General features: G+C 41.5%; 1 protein-coding gene across 1 annotated transcript in view; it reads right to left on the reverse strand.

The window, feature by feature from the left end:
• The window catches only part of LOC6578321 (GTP-binding protein Di-Ras2), a 48,622-nt gene extending 42,167 nt beyond the window's left edge, over positions 1-6,455 (reverse strand). Inside the window, exon 1 of the mRNA XM_002004198.4 lies at positions 6,216-6,455. The gene's annotated coding sequence lies outside the window, so the exon portion shown is untranslated. The remainder of the gene's footprint in view (positions 1-6,215) is intronic.
• Positions 6,456-7,651: the final 1,196 nt, after the last annotated feature.

Here is a 7,651-nt window from a genome sequence, read left to right on the forward strand (position 1 = left end):
AGTCAGTACTCGCTGTCGTGGCCCACTGGCGCTTTGATTTTCCACTTGATGGAGTGCAAATAGGTAGCTAGTATCGCAGCGTTTCGTATCGCATCTCGGGGCATCGCATGGCGTCGCCCTGTGCAACGGGGCGTATTATCAAATTATGAACATTTTGTGTTGCAAATGCATTGTTGATGGGCGTGGCGCGAGCAGCGACAGCGCTTTACCTCTTAATTAGTAGTTGTCCATTTATGCACGCTATCTATTATGCATTTCTCACACATTATCTATACAAATTTGATATAAAAGTATATATATACTTCTACAGTTATATATATGTTTGTCACGCATCTGTTTTCCTCTGCAATTATACAAATTGTCGTCAGGCATTTCTGCTGTTCATACATAATTTATAATTCTCAACTGCGACCATTAGAAAACATCAAGTTGCGAGACGTGCTTGAAAACGTTTTGCTCTAACTACCCCCGCTCTGTCTCCCCATCTCCACCACTCTCCTTCTCCTACTCACTCGCTATCGCCGTCTCTTTCGCTAGTTCTCTTGGGGCATTTTGTCGCCAAGTTGAAATTGCTTTTAATAAAATACAATTTCTGTTTGCCAAAAGCTTTGGCCCACATTCCAGGAATACTCAAACTGAACATTATGTAGTCATTAAGTGCCATCAAAAGACGCGCTCACACAATACACTCACACACACATACACTACCACACACACATGCATGCACAACTTAGACTGCTGAGGAAACTTGTTGAAAATTTCAATAAACTGTTGGCTTAGAAACAATCAAAAAAGTGCTTGAACAAAAATCTGCCTGACCATTAATACACACACACGCACACACATCCACACACAAACTCATGCCACACACTCACACACACACACACTCTCTAAAAAGGGATACTCAAGCAATCAGATGTTTGTGGCATTTTAATCAATGCCTGGTTAGGGCAAAGGCCAACACAAAAAAGTTCAAGCAGTCAAACACAGCCATAAACACAATGTCTCCATGTGTGTCTATGTGTGTGTGTGTGTGTGTGTGTACAGGTGTGTGTGTGTGTATGTGTGAGTGCTTTGTGCATGCGTTATATGTGAGTGATTTCTATTAGAGCTGTGTAATTTTGTTCAGTTCACGTTGCAACGTTGTTGAAAAGTTTGCTGGAATCAGCTAGAGAACTAGTTCGAAATTCGTTCACAGGATAATGTTCTAGCTTAAATGGGTATATATTCATAATTTCGAAGAGATTTCATGAGGAGCTAAGCGATTCACTTTATGTGATATGGTTCATATGAACTAGTGAACGAATTTTTGGTGATAATCTATTATTTAATAATATTATTTAAGGAACTGCCAATGATAAATGATAATGAATAATGATGTAGTTCATAACTGATCTAGTTCAGTATTTAATTATGATCTACGTGAAAAGTGAGTATTTCTGTAGTTCACGAGTCGGAAATGAACAAATCGAACTAGAACTAGCAGCACTCATATCTGTAGAGGCTTTCGAAGTGCCGCATTGTAAGGTCTGGAGTGCGGCCAAGTGCTGGATGCCCGAAAAAGAACAAAAACTATTAAAGTAAGTGGAAATGGGCGCATTAGAGCGTACACACACACACACTCACTCACGCATAACAGGCCCCAGGGACGTAGAGGCGCAGTGGAGGGAGGCGGTTGAGTGGACAGGGGCGCCTGTGTGCCATTCAAACGCTTGAGCGCTTCGGGCTGGACAGACGGAAATAGTGGGCGGCAGCCGCTGCCGAACCTTTTTATGTGCTTTAAGTTCTTTTTGTGAAAATACAAAAATAAAATCGTATTAAAAATTAAATGTGAATTGTGAGCTGAAACTGTGAACTGCAAAAATAATTTGCGCTCTCAGATTTTTCATGGAATTTTTATGTGATTTTCGATTTCAATTTACAGTTTACAGTTTGCATTGCAATGCCCGCTCGCTGAGTGTTAGAGGAGTATAGCAGTACGGCCTTTGATATGCATGCGTGTGCTCCTGATTGAATGGGGGGCGTGGCAACTCTGGTAACCTCTTACAGCTTGAGGAACGGAAACGGAAAGAATGCTTGACCTCAATCAGTGAAGTTTCAATTGACTTAATATTTCCATATCTATATTTATTTTGCAATACTTTTTAATCAATTCAGAAATACATGATTTATTTATATTTTATATATTTTTGTATATTATTATTTAAGATCTATTTCATCGCCTTCTTTATAAGTGAACTTTTTTCCTGGTAGCTGAGCGAGTATCTGGCAGTCAGATGCCGCCCGTGGCCCACTTCAGATGTGCGTTTTCACCTCCATTCAGCTGGCAAGTGTGGCCACGTTACACGCGGCGTATGCGCAATATGCAAATTGCGAGCAGGGCTTACGCCCTCGCTAGCAAAGGGTATTTGAAGTGACTCAGCAGGCGTGATTCATTAATAAAGCGTCGCAAACGGGAAGCTCAAGTCACTCGAGGCGTGGCATTTGGGCTGCTTCATTAGCTGCATTAGAAACGTGCCCAGAAGGCTCCGGCCCAAGGCGTTGACCGACAATAAAATGAACAGCATCAACTGCAGAGCCTCTCCAAATGCCACAAATATAATTAATGACAATAGACACACATAGAGAGGCAGAGGGAGAGAGCAACTGGATGAGAGAGAAAGACGCAGACTGAGCTGTGCTTTGTCTATGACAAATGTAGCGTGGCCTTTGCTGTGACAAACTTTAATGGAAGCTCAAATGAAATTTGTGTAAATGAATATGCGTAACCTCATAAATGCAGATATATAATATAAACATATTAGGCCGGCTAGTCGGGCCCGGATATAACGCTAACTAAGTGCCGCATTTGCAGCATCCGGTCTAGACTTGATTATCCTCAGCTTCACTTTTGGCTCATGCTGTGCGGCTGGTCAGGCGCCATGGAAGGCAGCAGCTGCTCTAACCAAATGAGCTGCTTACTTAGGGATAGCATAAAGTAAGGAATGCGCGGCAGAAAAGGCGACGAACGGGCATGCACGACCGAGCAATGCGTTGTATAATAGAAAGAAAAGCAAAAATAACCCAATATAGGGAATGTGAAAAAGACTTTGGCAGACTAGCCATAGAAGAAAGGAAAGTTAATGGATTTAGGCGGGTTGAAGCAACGAAAGAATGCTCTACTTGAAACGTAAAAACCATCGGAAGTTACTTAAAGAAATAATCCATTTGGAATATGCGAAAAAATCGGATGAGACACGCTTAAGAAATCTGTGTAACATGGTATATAACAAACTGCGATTCATGACTCGGAAAAGAGCTGAAAATGGCAAAGAAAAGGCTATGAACAGAGCCCCAAACGAAGCATATATAGAGTTTTTAGCAGCCGACAATTAAACTAAGACTTTATTAAACAGAAATCGTTTAACTAGGCGCGCCTATGTGGGCGTGCCTTGCCTGCTTGGACAACTAATATCAACTTTTTTGCACATTATAAACAGAGTATAGAGAGAGTGGGAGAGAAAAAATGGAAAAATATCAGCCAAAGGCAAGCATGCCACATGCCGCAGCTATGGGTGCGAATGACGATGTGTGTAACTGCGTGCGTGTGTGCGTGTGTTTATGGATGTGTGTAAATGTGCCTGTTATTCCCCATTTGCAGCTGGGGCAGCACAACGTTTAATCTACCATAAACACATGACTGCGTATTTATGAGTGTATGCGTGTGTGCGTGTGTGTGGGTGTGTGTGCGCCACGGCAGGTGAGTGCTTCAGCTAAGCCGTTGTGATTTCTCTCGGCTTTTTGTCTCGGGCACACTTCGAATACAGGAAGCTCAGTCAATAAGTTAAGCCAAACAGTGCGAAGTTGTTCCACTCTTTGGTTTTGTACGCCTTCTGGCTTTAAGTTTCCGCATTCATAATTCAAGGCTAAACAGCTGCAAAACAAGCAAATGCAGCCCAAAAGGAAAAACATTTCAAATGTTTATTTTTCACGAAAAAAGCAAACGCAATTATGTTACGTTTGAACGGCAAATGTAATTAGCAAAAAGGTTTTATAATTATTCAAAATAATATTTATTTTTTAATTAATAAATAAATGGCAAATACAGACAGCAAAATGTTGAAAGACAAATTTTATTTTTGATCTGCTTCGATTCGAGCGAGAGCTAAGCTAAGATAAGATGTGGCATCTCTGTCTATCTCTCTAGGGTATTTGGCGTTGATTATTCGCAATGCTCCATAGTAGCTTGATCTATAGCTATGCTATCAATAATCTTAAAATGTGATAATCGAGAATTTATATAAAACAACTGGGAGTAAACGACGTCCGCCTCAGCTGTAGAGGCAAGAGCAACTGCACCAAGCAAAGTCTCTCGGGTGCTAAAACGACGACGGCTTAGCATGATCAAGCCGATGGTTGAGATGAGACGAGAGTGAAATCAGCATGTGAAGAGCCGAGAGACAAGTGACACGACTGAAAGCAATGCATATACAATACATATACAGATTATGAATCAGTTGGACTTGGACAACAATCAGAGTCTATAAGGAAGAGATTAAGTTGGATCTCTTTTTATTGCGAGTGTCTTACAATGTGATCGATTGCATTATCGCTCATTTATGGGTATATCAGTGAGGCAGATGGACTCTGTCGCCTTTGAACGAGAAATTAAATGGAGAACGGAATCTTTAATAATATATTGTAAAATTGAATATATAAGCTTAATTGAATATATATTATATACCTTTGGAAAATGCTGCGCACAGAAAAATTATGTTGTGAACAAAAAGACATTTAAAGGAATATAGAGCTATATAAGCTATATATAAGTTAAGACCCGACCCAATATGACTTGAGGCTGATGGCAGCTGAGTTTGCTTGAGATTGCATAGTTCCTCCACTAGCCATGCCCCTGGTGGGCGTAACGAGCACTTGGTAAGCCCGAACTAAAGTCTTTCGCACTTGGTACACAACTAATATACTCTATTCACTCCTGGAACGAGCATACAAATATCCTATATATATTTAAATATTTGTTATAATTTTTATTATGCACAGATTTTGTTATTTTACATATTTTAATATTCTTCTGGCTGCCTGTGCCTCAGCCTAATCCTACGCTAGATTCCATTCGGGCTCGTCTAGAAGAAGTCTTAACTGCTTTTTAACACACACACAGTACACAGCACACACACTCGCACATACGCACATCCCTTAATAGAGCAACTGCTTTTGGGCTTGGGATTCAAATCCGATTATAGAAAAGGCAATGTAAATGTAAAAGGACATAAATACAGCAACTCGTGTTGCTCTCTTCCTCCCTTTCTTTTCTTTCTTTATTCATATTTATTTCACAATTTTTGAATTTATTGCTGAGTTGCAAAACAAGTGGCCGTGAGGCAAGCTGCAGGCGATGCCGAAAAAAAAAGAACTTGAAGTGCCTTTTTTTGAATGGAGAAGGAGAGGGAGGGAGAGAAATGGGGCAGAGCAGAAGGAGACGGCGGACTGGTAGGAGTTGGAGAGCTGTGAGGAAGAGCAGAAGTACAAGTCGAGGCAGGAATTAGAGAAAGAGAAGCAGGGGCAGATGGAGATGGGGCAGGACAGGGGTATGAAGTAGCAGGAAGAGGAGAAGCAGCAGCAGCAGCAGCAGGAGCAGCAGGAGCAGCAGCAGGTGCTGGAGTAGGAGTTTGATAAAGTAAGAAATTGAGGAAACAGGATCAGGATGTAGCTGAAGCAGGAGGAATATGAAGCACCTGGCAGCGGAGTAGCTGGAGCAGGAGCGGCAGCAGGAGTCGAAGCTAAAGCATCTCCCATATGCGAGCATAATAAAAATGCACAGCACTACTTCGAACAGAATTCCTACCCAAGATGCCTCCTGCTCCCTTTCCCCTGCGACGCCATGTCCACAAAAGGGAGACAGCAAAGCAAGCAGGCGGATTAGTGGGAAGCAAAGGGAATCCTTCAATATTCGAAAATTTTAATGCGCTTACAATAAATTTTCATTAGGCAATCGTCAGCAGATCAACGACGACGGCAATCGTAAACACAATTTGTGTATTAACTGTGCTTGCCAAACCGTTACACCTGGACACTGTGGCAGCAATTGTTGCTGCTGCTGCTGCTGCTATTGTTGCTGTTGTTGTTGTCATTTAAGTCCTTAATGCGCTCGTAAAATGCAAGACGGCAACTCGCACGCACACACACACACACACACACAGAGATTTAGTTGGGCTTACCTGGCGTATACTTAATCGCCGAATGCTGTAAAAACACTGCGGCTGGACGAGAGGTCAACGACGAGATTGATTAAACACCTGATTTATTAGAGTTACACTTTTATCTATATACACACACACACACATACATATATATATATATGTTTATATGTCTTCACTCTTGTCACAGTCCTTAGGCTCGAGTCTATTCTCAATGTTTTCTCTTTGGGCAGCGAGACGCGCGCGTCGCTCACAATTTGTTGACTGGCTCGTGCTGGGCCTCGCGGCTGCCTTTTATTAACTGCCGCCAACTGTTTGCCGCACGGCATTCAAAACACAACACGTTGCACGTCCATTTGCAACCAAAACAAACCTTCCAATGGCTCAGCGCGCAGACGCATTGCATCCGCAGGAGTCGCGTAGCTTATAGCAGCGCTACTTTTGCCTCTGCACTTAGTCGGGACTCGAACCGCAGCTTTGGCAGAGTTGTTCGGCCGCTGGGACTGGAAGTGCTGTGGGGCCAGGACATGTTCGCAGCAGCTGCTACCAATTGGCCCCGACTGAAGTCGACTAAGACTAACTTAAGACAGCCGCTGCTGCGGCTTCACTGCTCTATATGTAACTACAATCTAGTTCCACTCGTTCTTAACCTCACAAAGACTGATCAAATTGAAGACGGTTATACTCTGGTTAGTTTCTTCGACTGATGCTGCTGAATCCACATTGTTCCTGAAATGCTTCAAGGTGAATTTCCTCAGATGAATTTCCTCAGGCTTTAGTTGGTTTCCTTTTTACGTGAAAGCAGTCAAAATATCTCTAAATTTCCAATTCCAATTTCCATTCATATTCACTAATGAAAAGACATCCTTCATCAGTCCCAATTTGATTTAAAAGCTCTGGTGTCTCAGATGTTCTTTTTTCATTTGTTTGTCACTTATTTTCCACTTGGGTTTTAGCTTGTTTTTAATTTCATTTTTCATTTGACCTTTTACTAGATTTTCTCGTTGCTTTACATCTTTTTTCAGACTTCTTTGCCGTTGCTTTACATCTTTTTCCGTCTTCTTTTCTACTTATGTATCATTACTGGTCCAATAATGTTTGGTATGATTTTCAACAATTTTCCACTTGAATAAGGGTTTCACTGGTTTTTCAATTGACTTTTCATTTATTTTAGATACATAGTGAATGGAACAAAAGTAAATATTTCTAAATGAATCATCAAAAGAAAAGGTTTCCGCTTTCATATCCAAGCTGAGAGTTACCCTAAGAGGTTGATATTCAAATCGGCTTAATATTTCCAATTTGTTTGCCATGCTTGGCCTAAGTCGTAACTAACCAGAGTTGTGTTTGCATTTTAACTAGATGCCACAAAGAGTTTTCTTTATTAGGCATAGACTGAAACCCAAATACCTGCCCCCCTGCTCGACCCCTGTGAAGCTGTCAAACAACTGTTAGTA

This window comes from Drosophila mojavensis, unplaced genomic scaffold, assembly GCF_018153725.1.
Source record: "Drosophila mojavensis isolate 15081-1352.22 unplaced genomic scaffold, ASM1815372v1 contig_80, whole genome shotgun sequence".
Classification (NCBI taxonomy): Eukaryota; Metazoa; Arthropoda; class Insecta; order Diptera; family Drosophilidae; genus Drosophila; species Drosophila mojavensis.